This window comes from Chlorocebus sabaeus, chromosome 20, assembly GCF_047675955.1.
Source record: "Chlorocebus sabaeus isolate Y175 chromosome 20, mChlSab1.0.hap1, whole genome shotgun sequence".
In the NCBI taxonomy this organism is placed as follows: domain Eukaryota; kingdom Metazoa; phylum Chordata; class Mammalia; order Primates; family Cercopithecidae; genus Chlorocebus; species Chlorocebus sabaeus.
Genome location: NC_132923.1, coordinates 59,013,810 through 59,039,900, shown reverse-complemented (window position 1 = coordinate 59,039,900; position 26,091 = coordinate 59,013,810). Strand labels below are relative to the sequence as shown.

The window sequence follows — 26,091 nt, the reverse complement described above, 5'->3', positions numbered from 1 at the left end:
CCAACAGGCTAGGTACAGTAGCTAATGCCTATAATCCCAGCACTTAGGGAGGCCAAGGTAGAAGGATTCCTTGAGCTCAAGAGTTAGAGACCAGCCTGGGCAACACAGTGAGACCTCGTCTCTACTAAAAATTTTAAAAAATCATCCAGGCATGGCGGCACGTGCCTATAGTCCCAGCTACCCATGAGGCTGAGGTGGGAGGATCACCTGAGCCCAGGAGATGGTGGCTACAGTGAGCTGTGATCACACCACTGCATTTCAGCCTGAGTGACACAGCAAGACCCTGTGTCAAAAACAAAAACAAATTTGGAGTAAGTGCGATGTGGTGCTGTGAAGAATGTATATTCTGTTGATTTGGGGTGGAAAGTTCTGTAGATGTCTATTAGGTCCCCTTGGTGCAGAGCTGAGTTCAAGTCCTGGATATCCTTGTAAACTTTCCACTCGTTGATCTGTCTAATGTTGACAGTGGGGTGTTAAAATCTCCAATTATTACTGTGTGGGAGTCTAACTCTCTTTGGAGGTCTCTAAGGACTTGCTTTATGAATGTGGATGCTCCTGTATTGGCTGCATATATATTTAGGATAGTTAGCTCTTCTTGTTGAACTGATCCCTTCAACATTATGTAATGGCCTTCTTTGTCCCTTTTGATCTTTGTTGGTTTAGTCTGTTTTATCAGAGACTAGGATTGCAAGCCCTGCTTTTTCTTTTGTTTTCCATTTGCTTGGTAGATATTCCTCCATCCCTTTATTTTGAGCCTATGTGTGTGTCTGCACATGAGATGGGACTCCTGAATACAGCACACTGATGGGTCTTAACTTCTTATCCAATCTGCCAGTCTTTTAACTGCGGCATTTAGCCCATTTACACTTAAAGTTAATATTATTATGTGTGAATCTGATCCTGTCATTATGATGTTAGCTGGTTATTTTGTTCATTAGTTGATGCAGTTTCTTCCTAGCATCAATGGTTTTCACATTTTGGCATGTTACTGCAGTGGCTGGTACCAGTTGTTCCTTTCCATGTTTAGTGCCTCCTTCAGGAGCTCTTGTAAGCAAAATTGACCACACAGTTGGAAGTAAAGCACTCCTCAGCAAATGTAAAGGACAGAAATTATAACAAACTGTCTCTTAGACCACAGTGCAATCAAATTAGAACTCAGGATGAAGAAACTCACTCAAAACCACACAACTACATGGAAATTGAACGACTTGCTCCTGAATGACTACTGGGTAAATAACGAAATGAAGGCACAAATAAAGATGTTCTTTGAAACCAATGAGAACAAAGACATAACATACCAGAATCTCCAGGACACATTTAAGCAGTGTGCAGAGGGAAATTTATAGCACTAAATGCCCACAAGAGAAAGCAGAAAAGATCTAAAATTGACACCCTAACACCACAATTTAAAGAACAAGAGAAGAAACAGCAAACACAGTCAAAAGCTAGCAGAAGGCAAGAAATAACTAAGATCAGAGCAGAACTGAAGGAAATAGACACACAAAAAACCCTTCAAAAAATCAATGAATCCAGGAGCTGTTTTTTTGAAAAGATCAACAAAATTGATAGACTGCTAGCAAGACTAATAAACAAGAAAAGAGAGAAGAATCAAACAGACGCAATAAAAAATGATAAAGGGGATATTGCCACCGATCCACAGAAATACAAACTACCATCAGAGAATACTATAAGCACCTCTACGCAAATAAACTAGAAAATCTAGAAGAAATGGATAAACTCCTGGACACACACACTCTCCCAAGACTCAACCAGGAAGAAGCTGAATCCCTGATTAGACACCAGTAACAGGCTCTGAAATTGAGGCAATAATTCATAGCCTACCAACCAAAAAAAGTCCAGGACCAGACAGATTCACAGCCAAATTCCACCAGAGGTACAAAGAGGAGCTGGTACCATTCCTTCTTAAACTATTCCAATTAATAGAAAAAGAAGGAACCCTCCCTAACTCACTTTATGAGGCCAACATCATTCTGATACCAAAGCCTGGTAGAAACACAACAAAAGAAGAGAATTTTAGAGCCATATCCCTGATGAACATCAATGCAAAAAACCTCAATAAAATACTGGCAAACCGAATCCAGCAGCACATCAAAAAGCTTATCCACCATGATCAAGTGGGCTTCCTCCCTGGGATGCAAGGCTGGTTCAACACATGCAAATCAATAAACATAATCTGTCACATAAACAGAACTAAAGACAAAAACCACATGATTATCGCAATAGATGCAGAAAAGGCCTTCGACAAAATTCCGCAGCCCTTCATGCTAAAAACGCTCAATAAATTCAGTATTGATGGGACATATCTCAAAATAGTAAGAGCCATTTATGACAAACCCACAGTCAATATCATACTGAATGGGCAAAAACTGGAAGCATTCCTTTTGAAAACTGGCACAAGACAGGGATGCCCTCTCTTACCACTCCTATTCAACTCAGTATTGGAAGTTCTGGCCAGTGCAATCAGGCAGGAGGAAGAAATAAAGGGTATTCAATTATGAATTGAGGAAGCCAAATCGTCCCTGTTTACAGATGACATGACTGTACATTTAGAAAACCCCATCGTCTCAGCCCAAAATCTCCTTAAGCTGATAAGCAACTTCAGCAAAGTCTCAGGATACAAAATCAATGTGCAAAAATCACAAGCATTCCTATACACCAATAACAGAGAGCCAAATCATGAGTGAACTCCCATTCACAATTGCTTCAAAGAGAATAAAATGCCTATGAATCCAACTTACAAGGGATGTGAAGGACCTCTTCATCAAGGAGAACTACAAACCACTGCTCAATGAAGTAAAAGAGGACACAAACAAATGGAAGAACATTCCATGCTCATAGATAGGAAGAATCAATATTGTGAAAATGGCCATACTACCCAAGGTATAGATTCAATGCCATCCCCATCAAGCTACCAATGACTTTCTTCACAGAATTGGAAAAAACTAAAGTTCATATGGAACCAAAAAAGAGCCTGCATTGCCAAGACAATCCTAAGCAAAAAGAGCAAAGCTAGAGGCATCATGCTACCTGACTTCAAATCATACTATAAGGCTACAGTACAGCTGTACTGTTTTGGTTACTGTACCAAAACACAGATATAGACCAATGGAACAGAACAGAGTCCTCAGAAATAATACCACACATCTACAACCATCTGATCTTTGACAAACCTGACAAAAACAAGAAATGGGGAAAGGATTCCCTATTTAAAAAATGGTACTAGGAAAACTGGCTAGCCATATGTAGAAAGCTAAAACTGGATCCCTTCCTTACACCTTACACAAAAATTAATTCGGCCAGGCGCAGTGGCTCACGCCTGTAATCCCAGCACTTTGGGAGGCTGAGGCAGGGGGATGACGAGGTCAGGAGAACGAGATCATCCTGGCTAACACGGTGAAATCCCGTCTCTACTAAAAATACAAAAAATTAGCCGGGCGCGGTGGCGGGTGCCTGTAGTCCCAGTTACTCAGGAGGCTGAGGCAGGAGAATGGCGTGAACCCGGGAGGCGGAGTTTGCAGTGAGCCAAGATCGCACCACTGCACTTCAGCCTGGGCGACTGGGCGACAGAGCGAGACTCCATCTCAAAACAAAAAACAAAAAACAAAAAACAAAAAACAAAACAAAACAAAAAATTAATTCAAGATGGATTAAAGACTTAAATGTTAGATCTAAAACCATAAAAACCCTAGAAGAAAACCTAGGCAATACCATTCAGGACATAGGCATGGGCAAGGACTTCATGACTAAAACACCAAAAGCAATGGCAACAAAAGCCAAAATTGACAAATGGGATCTAATTAAAGAGCTTCTGCACAGCAAAAGAAACTACCATCAGAGTGAACAGGCAACCTACAGAATGGGAGAAAATTTTTGCAATCTACCTATCTGACAAAGGTCTAATATCCAGAATCTACAAAGAACTTAAACAAATTTATAAGAAAAAATCAAACAACCCCATCAAAAAGTGGACAAAGGATATGAACAGACACTTCTCAAAAGAAGACATTTATGGGCCGGGCATGGTGGCTCATGCCTGTAATCCCAGCACTTTGGGAGGTCGAGGTGGGTGGATCACGAGGTCAGGAGATGGAGACCACCCTGGCTAACACGGTGAAATCCTGTCTCCACTAAAAATACAAAAAATTAGCCGGGCGTGGTGGCAGGCGCCTGTAGTCCCAGCTACTAGGGAGGCTGAGGCAGGAGAACGGTGTGAACCCGGGAGGCGGAGCTTGCAGTGAGCCGAGATCGCGCCACCGCACTCCAGTCTGAGAGACACAGCGAGACTCTGTCTCAAAAAAAAAAAAAAAGAAGAAGACATTTATACAGCCAACAGATACATGAAAAAATGCTCATCATCATTAGTCGTCAGAGAAATGCAAATCATAACCACAATGAGATACCATCTCATACCAGTTAGAATAGCGATCATTAAAAAGTCAGGAAACAACAGGTGCTGGAGAGGATGTGGAGAAATAGGAATGTTTTTACACTGTTGGTGGGACTGTAAACTAGTTCAACCATTGTGGAAGACAGTGTGGTGATTCCTCAAGAATACAGAACGAGAAATACCATTTGACCCAGCAATCCCATTACTGGATATATACCCAAAGGATTATACATCATGCTACTATAAAGACACATGCACATATATGTTTATTGAAGCACTATTCACAATAGCAAAGACTTGGAATCAACCCAAATGTCCATCAATGATAGACTGTATTAAGAAAATGTAGGCTGGGCGCGGTGGCTCAAGCCTGTAATCCCAGCACTTTGGGAGGCCGAGACGGGCGGATCACGAGGTCAGGAGATCGAGACCATCCTGGCTAACACGGTGAAACCCCGTCTTTACTAAAAAATACAAAAAACTAGCTGGGCGAGATGGCAGGTACCTGTAGTCCCAGCTACTGGGGAGGCTGAGGCAGGAGAATGGCGTAAACCCGGGAGGCGGAGCTTGCAGTGAGCTGAGATCCGGCCACTGAACTCCAGCCTGGGCGACAGAGCGAGACTCCGTCTCAAAAAAAAAAAAAAGTAGCACATATACACCATGGAATACTATGCAGCCATAAAAAGGGATGAGTTCATGTCCTTCATAGGGACATGGATGAAGCTGGAAACCACCATTCTGAACAAACTATCACAAGGACAGAAAAGTAAACACCGCATGTTCTCACTCACAGGTGGGAACTGAACAACGAGAACACTCGGGCACAGGGCAGGGAACATCACACACTGAGACCTGTCGTGGGGTGGGGGCAGGGGGAGGGATGGCATTAAGAGAAATACCTACTGTAAATGACAAGTTAATGGGTGCAGCACACCAACATGGCACATGTATACATATGTAACAAACTTGCACGTTGTGCACACGTACCCTAGAACTTAAAGTATAATTAAAAAATAATAATAATATAAAAAAAACACAGCCAACAAAGACCCACAATATTCAGAGGAACAAAGAAGCACAGAGGGCTTCTCACTGGAGATAACACAAGCCAGAAAACACTACGGCAACATCTTTAAAGTACCAAAAAAAACTCTGTTAACATAGAATACCATACGTGACAAACATCTTACAAAAAAGAAAAGAAAGACCTCTTTAGATATACAAAAGCGGAAAAAATTTATCACTAGCATATCTGCACTATAAAATCTGTACCTTTCAATATTTTTCTATGCTCACGTAATCATACAAAAGCACAGACACAAGAAAAAAAAAAAGCGCAGCCTTCTTCAGTCATCATTTCTTCAACAAACATGTAATCATTTACTTTTCTGAATCCTTCTCTTATTCAGGGTGAGGGAGGATTTAATGAACAGCCCTCTATGTCATTTTCATGGATACACAATACTTCAAGATGCACGCACTGTGTAGATTATTCAATCAATTCTCCCCTTGATGGACATTCACTTTGTTTCCACATTCTGCCAATAAAAACATCCTTATAAGTCAGGCGTGGTGGCTCACACCAGTAATCCCAGCACTTTGGGAGGCCGAAGTGAGTGGATCACTTGAAGTCAGGAGTTCAAGACCAGCCTGGCCAACACGGTGAAACCTCGTCCCTAGTAAAAACACAAAAATTAGCCAGGCGTGATGACACACCTCTGTAATTCCAGATACTTGGGAGGCTGAGGCAGAAGAATCACTTGAATCTGGGAGGCGGAGGTTGCAGTGAGTCGAAATGGCAACAGAGCAAGATGCTTTCTCAAAACAAACAAACATCCTTATAGGGCAGGTACAGTGGCTCACACCTGTAATCCCAACACTTTGGGAGGCTGAGACGGGGATTATTTAAGCCCAACAGTTCGAGAACAACCGTGGTTAACAAAGAAGACCTCATCTCCACAAAAAAATTTAAAAATTAGCTGGGCATTGTGTGCATGCCTGTAGTGCTGGCTACACAGGAGGCTGAGGCAGGATAATCCCTTTAGCCCAGGAGGTCAATGCTGCAGTTCATGCTACTGCATTTCAGCCTGGGTGACAGAGCAAGACTCTGTCTTCAAAAAAAAAAAAAAAAAAAAATCATTATAAATATTATGAATATTACCTTACATGGGCTGGTTTTGAAAAATAGGTTTTGTAAGATTACTTTCCAAAGGGGCTATACCTGGTCAGGCACAGTGGCTCACACCTGTAATCCTAGCTTTAGGAGGCTGAGGCAGGCAGATCACTGGAGGTCAGGAGTTCGAGACCAGCCTGGCCAACACAGTGAAACCCCGTCTTTACTACAAACACAGTGAAACCCTGTCTCTACTAAAAATACAAAAATTAGCCGGGCATAGTGGTACGCACCTGTAATCCCAGCTACTAGGCAAGCTGAGGCACGAGAATCGCTTAAACCTGGGAAGCACAAGTTGCAGTGAGCCAAGATTGTGCCACTGCACTCCAGCCTGGGCAAAAGAGTAAGACTGTCTAAAAACAACAACAACAACAAAACAAAGGGCCTATACCAACTTATATTTCATTAACAATGTAAGGGAATACCATTTTCTGCACAGCAACACTATTCTTTATAAGTAAAAGGTATTGTTTTTTAATTCTGTCATTTGAAGGGCATGTTATAATATTTCACTAGTACTTTAATTTACGTTACCCTGACAACCATTAAGTTTGAATGTCTTTTCATAAATGTTACAGCCTTCTGGATTTGTTCTTTTATTAATTTTCTTTAAATCTTTTGCCCTTTTTACTATTGGGTCCATAACCTCTTCTTTTAAAATTAATTCTCTATCCTCTATATTGCAAAATATTTTTTCAAACTTACCTACCTACCTTTTTAATTGTGGTAAACACCATGCTGAAAAGATTGCCCTGTTCCCACTGAATGGTCTTGGCATCACTGTCAAAAATCATTTGATTATATACAGTACAAAAGGATTTATTTCTGGGCTTGGTTTTTTTTTTGTTTTTTTTTTTTTAAAGAGATAGTGTCTTGTTCTGTTACTCAGGCTGGAGTCCAGTGGCATGATCATAGCTCACTGCAACCTCCAACTCCCAGACTCAAACAATTCCGCTGCCGCAGCCTTCCAAGCAGCTAAAACTACAGGTGTGAGCCACGCCACCTGGCTAATATTTTACTTTTTTTGTGGAGACAAAGTCTTGCTATATTGACCAGGCTGGTCTCAAACTCCTAGCCTCAAGCAATCTTCCTAACCTTGGACTTCCAAAGCGCTGGGATTATAGGCATGAGCCACTGCACCAAGCCTATTTCTAATCTATTCCATTGGCCAATATGTCTGTCTTAATGTCAATACTGTTACTAAATTTCTTATGGTATCCTTTACCATTAAAACGTTTTAATTTTTACAAAATTAAATATGCCTCTTATAATAGCTTCTGAGTTTCTTATCTTCATGTTTCCTTTATCCTAGTTTGTATAACTAAACCTGTAGAATATCCTTAAGCATTTCTACAAGGCTTTGATCCATCTGGAATTTATCTTAAGACAGGAACTCAATTTTATTTTCTTCTAGATGGGCAGACAGTTGTACCAGCACCACTTATTAAATAATCTCCCCATTTCCCACTGAACTGTAATACTACCTTTATCTTTTATTAAATCTGCACACATACTGGATTATTATTCACTTTTACTGTTTCAATGCATTTACCAGAACTTCTTAGGACAATACTGAATACAAATGTGATCATGGGCATCCCCACGTCCCCATCAAATTTCTAATTTTAATGCTCTTGACATTTAGGATATTTGCTGTAATTTCCCTCTATTTTTAATTTACTTATTTTATTAGAAATGGTCTTGATGGTCTGGGCATGGTGGCTCACATCTGTAAACCCAGCAATTTGGGAGGCTGAGGTGGGCGGATCACAAGATCAGGAGTTCGAGACCAGCCTGACCAATATGGTGGAACCCCATCTGTACTAAAAATACAAAAATTGGCCAGGCATGGTGGTAGGTGCCTGTAGTCTCAGCTACTCAGGAGGCTGAGGCAGGAGAATCACTTGAACCCGGGAGGAAGAGGCTGCAGTGAGCCAAGACTGCGCCACTGCACTCCAGCCCGGGTGACAGAGCGAGACTCCATCTCAAAAAAAAAAAAAAAAGAAAAAAAGAAAAAGAAATGGTCTTGATGAACTCTGGCTAATATTGTATTTAGAAATTTTGCATTTCTAGACGTAAGTGAGACTGTTCTTTTTGGCAGCATTCCTTTTTTTTTTTCCCCTCTGGTACTTGAATCAGGATTGGCAGCATTTTTATCAGAGATAAAATATGTGTGCTTTACAGAATGTTTTGACTAGTTTTGCATTACTGATCGTGGAAAAGAGAGTTCCTTTTTATTATGATGATTTGTTGTTCTTCATAAATGAAACTCAGCTGTGAAACCATATGCTATGCTGCCTCTGTCAAGGACCAGTCTTCCATCATTTTTCCAAACCTTTCATGGGGATTGGGCAATTTTTACTTCTTGGGTCAATTTTACTCATTTACATTTTGCTATAACAACATCCATTTTCTCTTGAAATAACTTTACATTATAGCATTACATGTATATTCTCAAGAAAATTTGCAAGATTCCATTAATATCTCCTGTATTTGAGGTCTATGGTGTTTACTCATTCCTAATCTTGTATATTTTTATTCCATATTTTTTTCTTCCACAAGATGTTTATCTAGATCACTTGTATTTGCAAAGAACCAGTTTTGAGATTTATTTATCTTCTCCACTATTTTTGTTCTGATCTGTTTTCAATTCCATTAATATCCATATCCTACTTGTCTTTGGTTTTATTTATTTATTTATTGGACACGGAGTCTCGCTCTGCTGCCCAGGCTGGAGTGCAGTGGTGCAATCTTGGCTCACTGCGACCTCCACTTCCCAGGTTCATACGATTCTCGTCTCAGCCTCCCAAATAGCTGGGACTACAGGCGTGTACCACCACGCCTGGCTAATTTTTGTATTTTTAGTAGAGATGAGGTTTCACCATTTCGGCCAGGCTGGTCTCAAACTCGTGACCTCAGGTGATCCACTCTCCTCAGCCTCCCAAAGTGCTGGAATTACAGGCATGAGCCACCACACCCAGCCTGGTTTTATTTTCTTAATCCCTAAAGATGAGTATTGAGTGCTTTGTTTACTGAAAGTATTTAAGTTATGTATTTTCCTCTAAAGTAAAAATTCTGCTGTTTGCCAATGAAATTGAGATGTTCTTTTTACTGCTTTTTAGGCAATACTATGTTGCCTCAGAGGAAAGAAATAGGATCAGAGGATTGAAAAGAAACTTCCAAGATAAATATTTTTTTCTAAAATCTCAAGCAAAAAACAAGATTAAAATAAATTCTCTCTGCTGATAGCTCAGATGAAAAAAAGAATAAAACATAAATTATCTCCATTCTGTTATTAATTTTGTAGTATCTAAATAATTTAATAAGAATTGGCTGGGCAGGGCTGGGTGTGATGGCTCACGCCTGTAATTCCAGAATTTTGGGAGGCTGAAGTAGGTGGATCACCTGAGGTCAGGAGTCTGAGACCAGCCTGGCCAACATGGTGAAACCCCTTCTTTACTAAAAATACAAAAATTAGCTGTGCATAGTGGTAGGTGCCTGTAATCCCAGCTACTCTGGAGGCTGAAGCAGGAGAATCACTTGAATCCGGGAGGCAGAGGTTGCAGTGAGCTGTGATCACGCCACTGCACTCCAGCCTGGGCAACAGGGCAAGGCTCCATCTCAATTTAAAAAAAAAAAAAAAGGAATTGGCTGGGCAGCTGGGCATGGTGGCTCAGGTCTGTAATGCCCGCACTTTGGGAGGCCAAGGTGGGAAGATCATTTGAGCTGACGAGTTCAAAACCAGCCTGGGCAACATGGTGAAACCCCATCTCTCTACAGAAAATACAAAAATCAGTCCAGCATGGTGGTGCACACCTGTAGTTCCGCTGAGGCAGGAGAATCCCTTGCGCCCAGGAGGCAAAGGCTGCAGTGAACCAAGATTGCGCCACTGCAGCCTGTGCAACACAGCGAGACTCTGATTTAACAAAAAAAAAAAGAAAGAAAGAAAGAAAAAGGAAAAGAATTAGTGCCTGTAAACAAAGGCTAACAATTTATCCCAAGGATATTTAGTATCCCATACAATTAAGTATAATGTTATCAAAATAGAAAACCCTTAGTATTCTTGTTACCTAGTTTTTACTCAGTTTATTTACTAGGGTAATAAAATTATTCTTTTATTCCTTTATTTGACAAAGATTTATTGAGCGTAGGGTATTCAGATACAGTAGGGTAAGACAATGGGAGTTCTTAGCTACTTCAATTTCTTCTCAAATTGTACACCAAAAGAAAGAAGGCATGTATGCTTCCATTCTTGTCTGATAATTTAGTCACAGGAGATGAGTATTAGACATTAGAAAAACCAGAAAATGGTTGCATATAGAAATGCTATTGTCCAATCCACAGAAGTAGATTTTGTAAAACTAAGACTCCTGTAGAAGCTTGTGACTTACAAGATGGAACTCACAAAAAGTGCACAAGATTTTATCAGTTTGTCCTTATCTTTGTAATCTTGTGTCTGGCAGCTTTTTCCTCTATCTGCCACACTAACTGGACTACTGTTAGTTTTCTCACCAATAATGATGGCAGTAACACCACTGAAAATTTTTCCAGATGAAAACGACTGCACTCATGCTCTATGATGTACAGCTGCAGTGGCTCAATTGCTCGTCTGCATTAAAGTAAATTCAGAACTGCTTCTGGGCTGGGCATGGTGGCTCACAACTGCAATCCCAGCACTTTAGGAGACTGAGGCGGGAGGACTGCTTGAGTCCACGAGTTCAAGACCAGCCTGGGCAACATGGCAAAACCCTGTCTCTACCCCCCAAAAAATACAAAAATTAGCCAGGCCTGGTGGCATGCGCCTGTAGTCCCAGCTACTCAGGAGGCTGAGGTGGGTGGGAGGATTACCTGAGCCCAGGAGGCAGAAGTTGAATGCAGTGAGCTGTGATCACACCATTGCGCTCTAGCCTGAGTGACAGAGCTAGGCCTTGTCTCAAAAACAAAACAGAACTGCTTCTGAATATATTACTTTTTTTTTTTTTTTTTTGGAGACAGAGTCTTGCTCTGTCACCCAGGCTTGAGTGCAGTGGTGTGATCTCGACTCACTGCAAGCTCCACCACCCGGGTTCACGCCATTCTCCTGCCTCAGCCTCCCGAGTAGCTGGGACTATAGGTGCCTGCCACCACGCCCGGCTAATTTTTTGTAGTAGAGACGGGGTTTCACCATGTTAGCCAGGATGGTCTCAATCTCCTGACCTCATGATCCGCCCGCCTTGGCCTCCGAAAGTGCTGGGATTACAGGCTTGAGCCACCGCGCCCGGCCCGAAGATATTACTTTTAAGGGGGGAATATTTTAGTAGTATAATCTCCAAATTTCAGCTTGAAATTCTGATCCCTTATCCTAATAGAAGATAATCAGCTATTCAAATTTTAATATTAGGAAAAGTACAGGGAACCACGTTATTAATATAATTTTTTTTTTTAGACTCTGTCGCCCAGGCTGGAATGCAGTGGCACAATCTCAGCTCACTTGCAACTTCTCCCTCCCAGGTTCAAGCAATTGTCATGCCTCAGCCACCTGAGTAGGTGGGATTACAGGCATGTGTCACCACATCCAGTTAAATTTTTGTATTTTCAGCAGAGACGGAGTTTCACCATGTTACCCATACTGGTCTCAAACTTCCGGCCTCAAGTGATCCACCCACCTTGGCCTCCCAAAGTGCTGGGATTACAGAAGTGAGCTACTGCGCCTGGCCTTAATATAATAATTACACATTAGGACATAGTTGGTAACCTGAGGAGGAGCTTTTAATATTGAGAAACTGCCTGAATTCCATTGCCTAGTCGATTCCAAAAAGTAAAGCTCTTCATAAAAAGTCAGATTCGCATTACAGAGAAAAAAATTTATGTCAGAAGGATTGGTAGCTATTTAATAGTTACACATAAGATTAATATGAATGCAGGAGGTCTTCACTAGCAGGTGTCAGAACGGTTCAATATTTTTAACAATAACCTGGATAAAGCTACAGAAGGCAGGCTAGTAAAATATAAACTTAAAATTATAAAAATAAGTTTTTAAAGAAAAATTAAGCTATTTTTAAAAAATAAGCTAAAATTGGCCGGGTGCAGTGGCTCACACCTGTAATCCCAGCACTTTGCGAAGCCGGTGGATCACCTGAGGTCAAGAGTTCGAGATCAGCCTGGCCAACATGATGAAACCTCGTCTCTACTAAAAACACAAAAAATTAGCAGGGCATGGTGGTGCGCGTCTGTAGTCCCAGCTACCGGGGAAGCTGAGGCAGGGAAATCGCTTGAACCTGGGAGGAGGAGGTCGCGGTGAGCCAAGATCATGCCACTGCACTCCAGTCTGGGTGACAAGAGCAAAATTCCGTCTCAAAAAATAAAAAAATAAGCTAAAATTAACAGGACGAAATTTAATAATGATGGATGTGATATTCGACATTACGGTTCAAAGAATCTACCATATAAACTGAGAACAAAAAAAGCGGTCAGGTATTTGGATTATAGACCCTTGAAGAAGTAGTAATTCCTACTCAATTAATCAACAGAACAATAGGTTTCACGGTTTCAGAATAAAAAGAGTAGCCAGTCTTGCTGAGTACAGTGACTCACACCTGTAATCCCAGGACTTTGGGAGGCAGGGGCATGAGGATCGCTTGAGTCCAAGAGTTCAAGACCAGCCTAGGCAACGGAGTGATACCCACTCCCCATCTTTACAAAAAAAAATAATTTTTTAATTGAATAGTGAAAAGGGGAAAAGAAAAATAATTTTCTAAAACAGAAGAGTAGCCACTCTTAATGTACTCATAAACTAAGCAGATTGTATCTGGAATACAGTATTTTATTTAAGAAGAATACTAAAAGCTACAGAATAAAAGTGCCTCTCATAGAAAATCTTAAAAGAAATAATTTGAAAATTGTACCTTGTAAGATAGCACTGTGCTGAGAGTAAAGTTTCTGGAGCAAGACTCTCCTAGATTTGGGACCAGTGGTAAGTTTCTTCTCTTTGCCTTAGTTCCTTCACCTAAAAAACTGATCTAATTACAAATATCTACTTCATAGAGTTTTGGAGAAGATTAATATATAATACTTTAACCAATTATATAATTACACATGTTAAATTACATATTATATATTAGTATACATAAAGTACTTAGAAGAGGGTGATATAGTTAAGTACTCAGTAAATGTCAATCATTATGAACTGAAAGCATGGATGTCTAAACAGCAGAAGGCAAAAGATGCCAGGATTTGACACACATGTTCCAATTGAACATGATGACCAAAGGGATCCTTTCTTTTCTATGCAACTTGAGAAAGTCAGAACAGCATATCCAATCGATGGTGAAGACTTTGGTTCAAATATAGATGAACTTTCATGGAAGGAGCATGTTCCCCATAACTGTTACACAGAGGTCGGATAACTGTCAGAGGTGTTTCAAAGGACAGCAAGCACTTTGCACTAAAAACTCAGAATTAAGATTCTATGATTATAAAAAAAATTGATTTGTCTTTCAACAGTTTCAATCTAGACTATGGTTCCACCAGTACTAGTCCAGCAGTACCATATTAAATATTACACTTTAAAATTATTTAATAGCAAAAATACAATGAAGTAATAAGCTTATGGCTTATCTTTCCATATTTATCATTGCTACCAACAAAAGCAAGCCAAAAAAGTTGATGAATGGAAGGAAGTTATCACTGAAGAGTGCAACAACAAGCAGAAAAGTTTATTTTATTCTCAATCCATAGTAAGTGTTCAGGGAGACTTTTCACGAATGAAATCAGCTGACAAGCATTTTAAATAACTGTTTCTTGCCCTTTAAACAAATACTCTGAGAATAAAATCATTCAAACCTCTGTGAGGATTTGAAGATCTCACAAAGTCCTATAATACTTACCTAATCATTCTTCATTTTCATTCAAAACCACAACACAGAAAAAGAAATGTAGTGTAATCTTTTTATTTCTCTTTTACTAGAAAATCTGTCTCATTGATCCTTAAGAGTCTAATTAATGAGAGCCTTAAGTCTATTAAGAGAAATATGCAGTCTCCTGATTTCTCTAGCTACAACCTATGTGTTCTAGAATCTATTCTTAACATTACCACAATTAATAATACTAAAGTATAGCTTCAATCTGGCAATCTTCATTCCAAATAACATCCTCTAAATGAGATTTGTAAATATTAATTAGCATTTCCTACGAAGATTTTTTTAAATCTGTACAATAATGAATGGCAAAATATGGTCAATTCTAGCCTTATCTCACTGAAATAATTTTGAGAAATACTGGAACAAGAGAGAGGAAATAGAAATGAATTAATGAATATGACAGAGTTCTAACAGAGTCTCAAGCTGATGATAATTTTCACTCTAAGTCTCACTTTTCAGCAAGATGAAGAGTTAAATAACAATATACTGGCATTATGGAATAGTCATTAAAAATATTCAGGTAGCTGGGCGCGGTGGCTCACGCCTATAATCCCAGCACTTTGGAAGGCCAAGGCAGGCGGATCACGATCACGAGGTCAGGAGATCGAGACCATCGTGGCTAACATGGTGAAACCCCGTCTCCACTAAAAATACAAAAAATTAGCCGGGCATGGTGGCAGGCGCCTGTAGTCCCAGGTACTCGGGATGCTGAGGCAGGAGAACTGCTTAAACCTCGGAGGTGGAGATTGCAGTGAGCTGAGATCACGCCACTGTACTCCAGCCTAGGTGACAGAGCAAGACTCTGTCTCAAAAAAAAAAAAAAAAAAATTCATGTAAACCAGATAGAAACATGGAAAAACCTAAATCTTTATTTCAGCTTGTTAGCAAAAACAGAAAAGAAATAAGGACTATGAGAAAACAAATGCTATCACCATAGTCAAATGAGAACCACCGTAAAAGAAATTATCAATTTTTTTTATTGTTTACCAGACTATAATATTGATTTTAAAACTAATCAAAACTGATTCATCTAAACACAGTAATGCTTCCATAAAAAAATATAAGAAATTCCGGCCAGACATGGTAGCTTACACCTGCAATCCCAGCACTTCGGGAGTCCAAGGTGGGCAGGTCACTTGAGGTAAGGAGTTTGAGACCAGCCTGGCCAACATGGTGAAACCCCCATCTCTACCAAAAAATACAAAAATTAGCTGGGCATGGTGGCGTGCGCCTGTAATCTCAGCTACTCTGGAGGCTGAGTGGGGAGAACTGCTTGAACGCAGGAGGTGGAGGTTGCAGTGAGCCAAGATCGCACCACTGCACTCTAGCCTGGGCAACAGAGTGAGACCCTTTCTCAAAAAAATAAAATATATAAGAAATTCCTCTTCTAGGATTTTATAAACAGTTAAAACCTGTGGGAAGTGGTCTTATTTTAGGTCACATTCAGTCCTACAGTTTCACCACATTACTATATTTCAGGACTGCACTAGGTCTTGGGAAACAGAAATTAATTTAACAAATGCTTATAATCAAGAATGGGCCAGACATTGCAAGTTTGTGGGGATGGCAGCATTGTTCAAGTCTCTACCCTGCTTTCCTTTTGAATGACTGGTCATCAACACTTTTATCATCACTATCCTAAATACTGTCCAATTCTTTTACTTTCCTTAAAAAACTAATTTGAAAGTCAGTGTCCTTCCGTCAACCCTTCTTTTTCACAAGTTATCTAACTTTCAAACCTCAGTACCATCTTAGATCCCTCCTTACTTTTTTCATTTACTTTTTTCGAGATGGTAGCCTCTCTATGTTGCCCAGGTTGGATCTGAACTTCCGGGCTCAAGTGAGTCTCCTGTTTCAGCCTCCCAAGTGACTGAGACTACATGATCAAGCCACAGCACCTGGCTCCCCTCCTTACTTTCTATCAGTTTCTAAATTCTGCTTTTTTCACCACATTTCAACCCACATTTCTTCTAGGTCTCCATTTAAATTGAGGCTTTTATTTCACATCTGGATTATTCAATGAGAATGCCTGTTAAGACATAGAGTTGATACCTGGACCATCTCCTTTCAGCTCACTTTAATGTTCACTTGTAGCTGGTATGGACAGTTTCCAAACACACTGACAGCTTCCCATCTCAACCACTTCTCTCCTCAGCTAACCAGCACCTCAGGAGCTTGTCGAGCCCTACCTAGCCAGTGTACCTGGGAAGTTCTGGGAGCCTTTTAGGTAAAGGCAATCTTAATCAGTGAGGATTGACTGTAGGTGGAAAACCACCCAGCTCCCCTTCATTTGGGACAGTTATACAAAACTCTGAGGCAGTTACACAAAAATCTCCAAAGGCTTAAGCAGCCTCCAGTTGGCCTTCCATTATTGACCTTTTTTCCTCCTTCTCTGATTCTACCTGCTTCCTCACTTGCGCTTTATAGCATCTCACCTGCACCCATGTCATCTCAGGTCCGAGTTCAAGACACACTTCAGAGAAACCATAAGGGCTACAAAAATAATGGTCACAATCTAGCTTAACATAAAGCCACCCCAGCAGTCTTCCAGTTTCAATCTTCTAACAATTACAGCTCATTCTCCTTTCATGTGGATCACACACCTCTTCTGATCAAACACCTTCAGTGAAGTCTTTCATAATTTGCCTTCTTTATCTCTTATTATTAACTTAGATAAACTATGAATATCAGCCAAATTGTTCTACCGATGTTTTCTCAAATATAAGTTGTACCCTTCAAGGAGCTCATTAATCTGTTCACATCATAAATATCCTCCAATATTTACCTTTCAAAGCTCACTCATCTCAACTACTATCTTCACCAAGCTCCACAAGTTATGTCTATCTCATCTAAATTCCTAAATAACTTTTAAAAAAACTCATAAGGCATTTGCTATTGTTGTGTAAAAAACTGCCTTACTTGACAACAAGCTCTTTGAAGGCAGAAACCACGTTCCTTTCTTTTTGTTTTCCAAAGGGCCTTGCCCTGGTAGACTCAAAATATTGACCTAACTTAGCCTTCTGAACATTTGAGAGCACCATTTATTTTGATACACCTATTGCTTCTTAAAGACTAGTTCTCAGTATACAATACAGCACAAAATTCATGTGCATTTTTATAGTTAAAAGCAACTGTACTCATCTCACAGTCTTTAGAGTTTTCCCACTTATCAAAATGCTCCCGCAGACACATGTACACTTTTAAAGTTTAAAAACTACACTAAATAGAGCTGTTACTTATTCCCTTCCTTTTTAGAAATGGTTACATTTCACATTTCTCACCAAAAGTCTTTCAGCATTTTATGTACTTCATTTTCTTGTTAAGAGGCCTCAGTCTGTCATATGTTAGAGTTCACAGTGCTCCCATCTTAATCTATCTGAATTCCCAATCTGTATCAAAAGCTGCTTTGGCAACATTATTTCAGGCTTTACGAAATTCTGATCCTTACACAATCTTGAAATGTTTCTGTCATGGGGAAAGACTTTATTTCTTGGCATTCCGGACTCAGAGGACTGGCATGAGGATCAAGTAAGACTGTGTAAGTGAAAGGTCACTGAAAATTCTAATAGTACTACATAAATGTAAGAATCATCATCTCCTTAATTCTTAATTTCAAATATTTAAAATCACCTATTTACTACAATCTAACGTCATTAAACTGCAGTTGTATAAAAAGATTTGCTTATTGTTAAGTTACAAAAAGTTCAGAAAAGACAGAAAAAAAGTGCAAGCTGGCCATAAACCAGATCATAAATATGAAGCAATCTTAAGTAGACTATCCCTCTTGCACATATTAGGTCAAATATTTTATTCCAATCATATTTTTCGTACTGTTCTTTCTTTTCTTTCTTTCTTTTTTTTTTTTTTTTTCTTGAGACGGAGTCTTGCTCTGTCGCCCAGGCTGGAGTGCAATGGCACGATCTCCGCTCACTGCAAGCTCCGCCTCCCAGGTTCACACCATTCTCCTGTCTCAGCCTCCCGAGTAGCTGGGACTACAGGCGCCCGCCGCCACGCCCGACTAATTTTTTGTATTTTTAGTAGAGACAGGGTTTCACCATGTTAGCCAGGATGGTCTCGATCTCCTGACCTAGTGATCCGCCCGCCTCGGCCTCCCAAAGTGCTGTGATTACAGGCGTGAGCCACCGCGCCCGGCAATTTTTTGTATTTTTTAGTACAGAAGGGTTTCACCGTGTTAGCCAGGATGGTATCGATCTCCTGACCTCGTGACCCGCCCGCCTCGGCCTCCCAGAGTGCTGGGATTACAGGCGTGAGTCCAGTCCTGACCTTTCTTTCAATCCTGCCAAAATAATGAAATAATACAAAGCTCCTAGCATTGTGTAACTATTTCTATTATTTTTTCTTAAAACTAGCATTCTTTCATTAAGATTCCTATTTTCTCCCTTATTTATAATAGCATGAATTCACCAACAATATTTGTATTATGTTCAAATCAAATAGCCTATGAAGATAACGTGACTTCGTCAGACCTTTCCAGATGAGACAGTAAGAGAAAGGGAACTAGGACGGCCTCGTACTTTTTGTAACGTTTTTCTTAAAGGAAAATAATCTGATTAAACTTAAAGATTCTCGAAATCCACATATTTGGTAAGCAAAAGGCCTAGAGATCGTTACAGTAAAATTCGCCCTCAATTTAAGTCTATGCTCCTGCCAATATTTCACCCTCTGGCTCAATTTTCCAGGCCTAATATTGATTCTATGAGAATGTAAACTCCAACTGTACTTGAGTGCAAAACACCCAGGAAAATCTCATCGTCCAACAGCTCCACGTAAAACCCTGTAAATACTCAAATGAAGAGCGTTTTGTATATGAGAAATATAAGTAAAGGTCTGGGAAACCACACACTATGGATCTTTCAACCAAACAAAGGCTGCAGATGGACAGAAGGTAAGGGGTAACCTCTCAATCAGGATCAAACATTGGTCGAAAAAAAATTCCAGGGACGATGACACCTCGGTTTTTCCGTTCACAACAACAAAAAACGGGGCCAGCCCCCTCAACAGCGCCGCAAAGCGAAACCAGAACCCAGGAGCCGGCGCGCTGCAGGGCTCTCAGTCGCCCACCGAGAGGGACTGGCAAGCCTGAGTGGGGAGACCGAGGAAGGGAGCAGAGCGCCCCTCTCTCGGGCTCACCTGCCCCTCCCGCTTCCAGGAAAGAATCCCTGAGGACCCTTCCTCAAATCAACGACCGGTTCCCAGCCTCCACCGACCCGACAGGGCGACCACTAGATTATCTCCGCAACGCAGAGCACCGAGGGGCCGAGGCCTTCTTCCCGCCCGCGCACCCACTACCACCCAGGACCAAGAAAAAGAGGCTGCTGCAGCGGCCGCAGCCCTGGCGCGCGGAAGCGAGAACGGAGACCTGCCCCCGCAGGCGAGCGAAACGCCCTTCGGCCCCGCGCCCCTCCCAGCAGCGCCGCGCTCACCTCCACGGCCTGGCCTGTGGGACCCGCCAGCGCGACCAACAGCGGCCTGCAGCCGCACCTCCGCAAGCTCCTCTTTTCCTTCTCAGCCCTCGTAGAGGGTCAGTGTCGCGTCAGGAGGGCCGGAAAACGGCCCCGCAGCGCTGCCCTCCGGGTGTCCGCCTCCCGAACCGGAGACTTCCCGCAGCAGCCACGGCTCCTTCCGGTGTCTCCGGGGTCGCCGCAGGCGTCTCGGGCGTCAGGGGAGGTGGGGGCGGATCCTCGAAAGGAGCCCGTCCCAGGGGCGGGGCCACGGGGGCCAGGCCCAGGTGCGGGGACCCAGGCCGGCTCCCTGTTCTGACTGCAAACTCACTGTACAGGGTACTTACAGTATGTGCAGCAGTTTGAGGCTGTGAGCTTTTTTTTTTTCTTTTTTTTTACATGTTTTCTCCTCCTCTTTCACAGTCACACACTACGACCATTATAAGGTTTTGTCTCGATGCATTACAAAAACTGTATTAAGGCCGGCCACTGAAGGGCCTCAGGTTTCCAACCTTGTGCAAAGAAATATTAGACTTAACTTATCCCAATTCAACATTGTATTTCCTCCTCTCATCTGTCTTCCCCCAACTTCTTAGGACCTAGATTCTCTGAAAGCAATTATGTTTCCCTTTTCCATCTATGCAAAGAAGAAATTTATCTCACTATTTTCCCCTTAGGTCAAAATCAAGAGGATCAAAGCAAATATTTATTGAAACCTTAGTGTCTACTTAGTGCCTGGAGCATTGAAGGAGTCTTGCCTTCTAATTATGTAACTGTTAAAATGTACTTGATTGAAGTTTAAATCTATGAAGAAAAAAGGTTAAATTAATTTTAAAAATTGTTAAAATTGCCAGTTTCAATCTGTCTCATGACATCTGACTTTTTGGTCTCCAAAATGGGAGCATGTACCCAAGTATCATGCAAGATGCTCAGTCTCCATTGGAATAGGTAGAAAATATAAAAGCTTCTACTTATTTTTATGGTAAAAATGAAATAAATTAGCCATGATACAAAATTCTATGTAGGCATTGACACTCAGGCCTCAGTTTGCACCACAAATGATCGCCTATGCTGGGTTCACTGAGGAGAATAGAAATTTCACAGAATAGAAGTTTCACGGGCAGGCACCATGGTTCATGCCTATAATCCCAGCACTTTGGGAGGCCCAGCCAGGCAGATCACCTGAGATCGGGAATTCGAGACTAGTGCCTAGATAATAGTAGGCAGGTACTTCTCAGGTGGACACCAAGTGAAGTCCTTGCAGTGGACAAGTTCTCACGAAACAAATGCACTCTGATAGAATACAACGTAATACCTCTCCCACTTTTAACTTCGGTGAATTCCTGCCTCTCGCCCTTGGGCATTTATATTTATCCTTTTATCCCACAGTCCAGATTGCTTATCTTTTACTTTTCTTCAAACAATATTTCCTGATGGCTTATAATGGCTTATAAGGAAGAACACTATCATTAGGAAATAAATCAATCAACATCCCCTTGAGAGAATAGATTATACATTCCAAAGTGTGGACACCCTGCTGAGTCACTGATTCTGGAGTAGAATTCTAAAGGGTATGTGGACACCCAGCTGAGTCACACTGATTCTGGAACAGAATTCTAGAGGTGCCATTCATGGAGAATATAATGTAAATAGTACAACTTAGAGTTGTGCATCAGACTGGGTACTGAAGTCTCTTCTAATGAAAGGGAGAAAAAAGAAGAAATGCAGAGTAAGAAGAAAAAGAAGAAAAGAAAAGGAGAGATAGAAACAGGGAGGGAGGAAGACAATTGAATGGTCATATCAAAAACAAATACTTTCTCATTTTTGTAACTGAGTAATGGCAAATAAAAAATAGCAATGTAGAAAATATACATTTTGGTGCTTATGTACCTGATACTAAATAAAACTTTGTGAATGCTGTTTCCGTAGAGACAATTTTACAGATGCTCCAAACCTCTATCCTTCATTCACCTGGCTAACTCCTACCTAGATATTCTCTGTTTAACACAGCACTCTTCAACCCATTATTTCCCATTTCAGCATCCTGCTTGTTTCCTTTAGAGAATGTATTATAATTTGTAATTATCTTAAATATTTTGGTGTACTTAATTTTTTGCCTGTCTCTCCTGAACTCCTCAATGGGAGCAGTGACTATTTATCTTATTCATAATATTCCCAGAGCCTAGCATTGAAGGACTCAAAAACTTGTTGGCACTCAACTGGGGGTGATTTTGTCCCCTGAGTGGATAGTTGGCAATATTTCTGAGGAAGATTGGGTGGGAGAAAGAATTAGTCACATTCCTTTGCATTGATGTTACAAGAGAGTCCCAGGCATCATTTGTGCCACTATTGAGAAACCCTAATTTAAGCTGGGGCTTTAAAATATGTTTTTGGGCCAGGCACAGTGGCTCATGACTGTAATCCTAGCACTTTGGAAGGCCAAGGTGGGCGGATCACCTGAGGTCAGGAGTTCGAGACCAGCCTGGCCAACATGGTGAAACTCCATCTCTACCAAAAATACAAAAATTAGCTGAGTGTGGTGGCGGGCACCTATAATCCCAGCTACTCGGCAGGCTGAGGCAGGAAAATCACTTGAACCTGGGAGGCTGAGGTTGCAGTGAGCTGAGATGGCACCACTGCACTCCAGCCTGGGCAACAAGAGCAAAACTCCATCTCAAAATAAAATAAATAAAATATGTTTTTGGGCTGGGCGCAGTAGCTCATGCCTGTAATCCCAACACTTTGGGAGGCTACGGCTGCTTGAGCCCAGAGTTCAAGACCAGCCTGGGCAACATGGCAAAACCCTGTCGCTACAAAAAAATGCAACAATTAGCTGGGCATGGTGGATCATGCCTATAGTCCCAGCTACTATGGAGGGTGAGGTGGGAGAATCACTTGAGCCCAGGAAATTAGGACTACCATGAGCCATGATTGTGCCACCTCACCCCAGCCTGGAGAGTAGAGAAAGACCCTGTCTCTCAAAAAACAAAAACAAAAACAAAAAAGAAAGAAAAGAAAAAGAGAAAATTATATTTTAAAAGAAATCTTAGGCAATGCATTTTTGCTTTTCCACTCACTGTCACGTAATTAAAAAGTCCACCAGGCCAGGTGTGTTGGCTCATCTAAAAAAATAATAATAATAATGATGCTAGGTCAGGCACAGTGTCTCAGGCCTGTAATCCCAGCACTTTGGGAAGCCTAGGCTGGAGGATCACTTGAGTCCAGGAGTTCAAGACCAGCCTGGCCAACATGGTGAAACCCACTCTCTACTAAAAATACAAAAATTAGCTGGCATGATGGGGGGTGCCTCTAATCCCAGCTACTCGTAAGGTTGAGACGGGAGAATCACTTGGGCCTGGGAAACAGATTGCAGTGAGCCGAGATAGTGCCACTGCACTCCAGCCTGGGTGACAGAGTAAGACTATGTCTCAAAAAAAAAAAAAAAAGAAGAATGCTGCTATGCATATTCATGTACAAGTTTTGGTATGAATGTATGTTTCATTTCTCTTGGGTATTACCTAGGAGTAGAATTGCTGGACCATATGATAACTCTACATTTAACGTTTTTGAGGAACTGAATCTGTAGTATTTGGATATGTACAGACCACTATACTCTGAATAGATGTTCTAAATTAGCATCTAAAACCATATTTTGAGTTCTAGATACCTTGGTTAGCTCAGTCATAGAAGGGTCCTGTAAAATAACTTGCAGTGGGTAATGAGACTAAAGCTATAATGACCAATATGTGACCTATAGCATTGTATACATTTGAAAGGAGGACCTGAGGTATTTCTGGGGACTGCCAAATTTTTGCAGTTAATAGAAAAATTAATTGGAGCTACAAATTGCCTAAAAGTGTTCATCTACTTAGGTGATATAATTGCTTTTACATCCTCAATGTGCTAGACGTCTTTCTTCAGGCTTAATGTCGTCGCCTGATAAATGTAGTTTCCACTAATCAATCATTCATGAAGTACATTGGTCACATATTGTTTCAGCTGGAATGAGCAGTGACCCTGACTATTCTAAATAAAATATCAGATATACCCAAACAGTGCAATTAAATCTGACTTTGGTGCTGGGCATAGTGGCTCACACCTGTAATCCCAACACTCTGGGAGACCGAGGTGGGCGGATCACTTGAGGTCAGGAGTTTGAGATCAGCCTGGCCAACACAGTGAAACCCTGTCTCTACTAAAAATACAAAAATTAGGACCAGGCGCGGTGGCTCATGCCTGTAATCCCAGCACTTTGGGAGGCTAAGGCAGGCAGATCATGAGGTCAGGAGATCGAGACCATCCTGGCTAACATGGTGAAAACCTGTCTCTACTAAAAATACAAAAAATTAGCCAGGTATGGTGGCAGACGCCTGTAGTCCCAGCTACCTGGGAGGCCGAGGCAGGAGAATGGCGTGAACCCGGGAGGAGGAGTTTGCAGTGAGCCCGAGATCGTGCCACTGCACCCCAGCCTGGGCAACAGAGCGAGACTCCATCTCAAAAAAAAAAAAAAGTAAAAAAAGAAAAATTAGCTGGACGTGGTGGCACAAGCCTGTAATCCCAGCTACTTGGGAGGCTGAGGCAGGAGAATCACTCAAACCCAGGGGGTAGAGGTTGCAGTAAGCCAAGATTGTGCCATTACACGCCAGCCTGGGTGACAGAGCGAGACTCTATCTAAAAAAATAAATAAAAATAAGTCTGACTTTGGTACCTTCTGCATGTGGCTCACTCCTAAATGCTGGCTCTTTTCTTGTCCCTTTCGTGTGTTCCTCAATGACTGTATCCTTTGCTGGGGACCTCTTATTGTTTCATTCTCCAACCCTGGACAAAAAAAAACCTGTGGCTGACCATTTAGATGGGTCAATGTAAACCTGGTTTGAAGATACAACCTTCTAAGATAATTCAAGCCTGGCTACATTCTGTGACACTCATATGGTCCACAGGAAAATTTTTCTTGCAAAGTTGCAAGTACAGGCCCCTTCTGTTGCAGGCCCCTCTCTCTGTTCTGCCATCAAAGGCTTCTCTAGATAGTCTATTGCTTTTAGACTTTTCCAGGCGACATAAATTCCAGGGCACAGAGTCAACTCATCTGAATTTCTTAAAGTTCCTTTACTTGGCTTGCGGTGGAGAAAGTGTGGGATAAGCAGTCTCTTCTTCCCACTCTTGGGGGATGGGGAACAAAAATGCACAACACTCCAGAAAACCGTCTCCTAGGCTTTTTTTTTTTTTTTTTTTGAGACAGGGTCTGGCTCTGTCACCCAGGCTGGAGTACAGTAGTACGATCTTGTATCACTGCAACCTCCATCTCCTGGGCTCAAGCCATCAGCCTCCCATGTCATCCTCCCACCACAACCTCTCGAGTAGCTGACATTACAGGTGTGCCCCACCACACCCAGCTAGTTTTTGCATTTTTATAGAGACTGGTTTTCATCATGTTGCCCAAGCTGGTCTTGAACTCCTGGGCTCAAAGTGATCCACCCACCTCAGCCTCCCAAAGTGATGGGATTACAGGCATGAGCCACCAAGCCTGGTCCTTCTAGGCATGTTTGTTCTCCAATCTTCTTTCTTTTTTCTTTTTTCTTTTTTCTTTTTTTTTTTCCAATCTTCTTTCCTCAATCCTGACATATCATTCCTGGGAGGTGTGTGAGAACTGAGGATTGCTAAATGGGCTTCACATTCTTCCAGCATGTCCTGTGGGGATGGTCTGGCATCCTCGTTTTTAGAATGTTCAGGGTACTTCACATTTATTTTTCTCAGCTTTGGAGCCTCTGTTAAAAGACCCACTGAGGAGTCTCATTTAATATGCCATATATCTTAGAAATATGTGCCATGATTGTTCTATGTTCTTTTCTTTTTTTAAGGTGTGCACTTTTATTCAACTGGTCTCAAGTCAGTGTACAGGTAAGCCCTGGCTGCCTCCACCCACTCCCAGGGAGACCAAAAGCCTTCAAACATCTCAAGTTGGGGGACAAAAAACGGGGGCCAAGAAAACTGATCATTCAAAACAAAACAAAATAGAAAAGTATTAAGGCAAAGATTTAAAAAAATTTGCGGCGGAGCATGGTGGCTCACGCCTGTAATCCAAGCAGTTTGGGAGGCAGACTCGGGCAGATCACGAGGTCAGGAGACAGAGATCATCCTGGCTAACATGGC

General features: G+C 41.5%; 1 protein-coding gene across 2 annotated transcripts in view; it reads right to left on the bottom strand.

The window, feature by feature from the left end:
- USP33 (ubiquitin specific peptidase 33) overlaps nucleotides 1-20,133 on the bottom strand; it is a 70,672-nt gene extending 50,539 nt beyond the window's left edge. For both annotated transcript variants that reach the window (XM_007978226.3, XM_007978227.3), the window contains exon 1: nucleotides 19,924-20,133. The gene's annotated coding sequence lies outside the window, so the exon portion shown is untranslated. The remainder of the gene's footprint in view (nucleotides 1-19,923) is intronic.
- Between the last annotated feature and the right edge of the window lie 5,958 nt (nucleotides 20,134-26,091).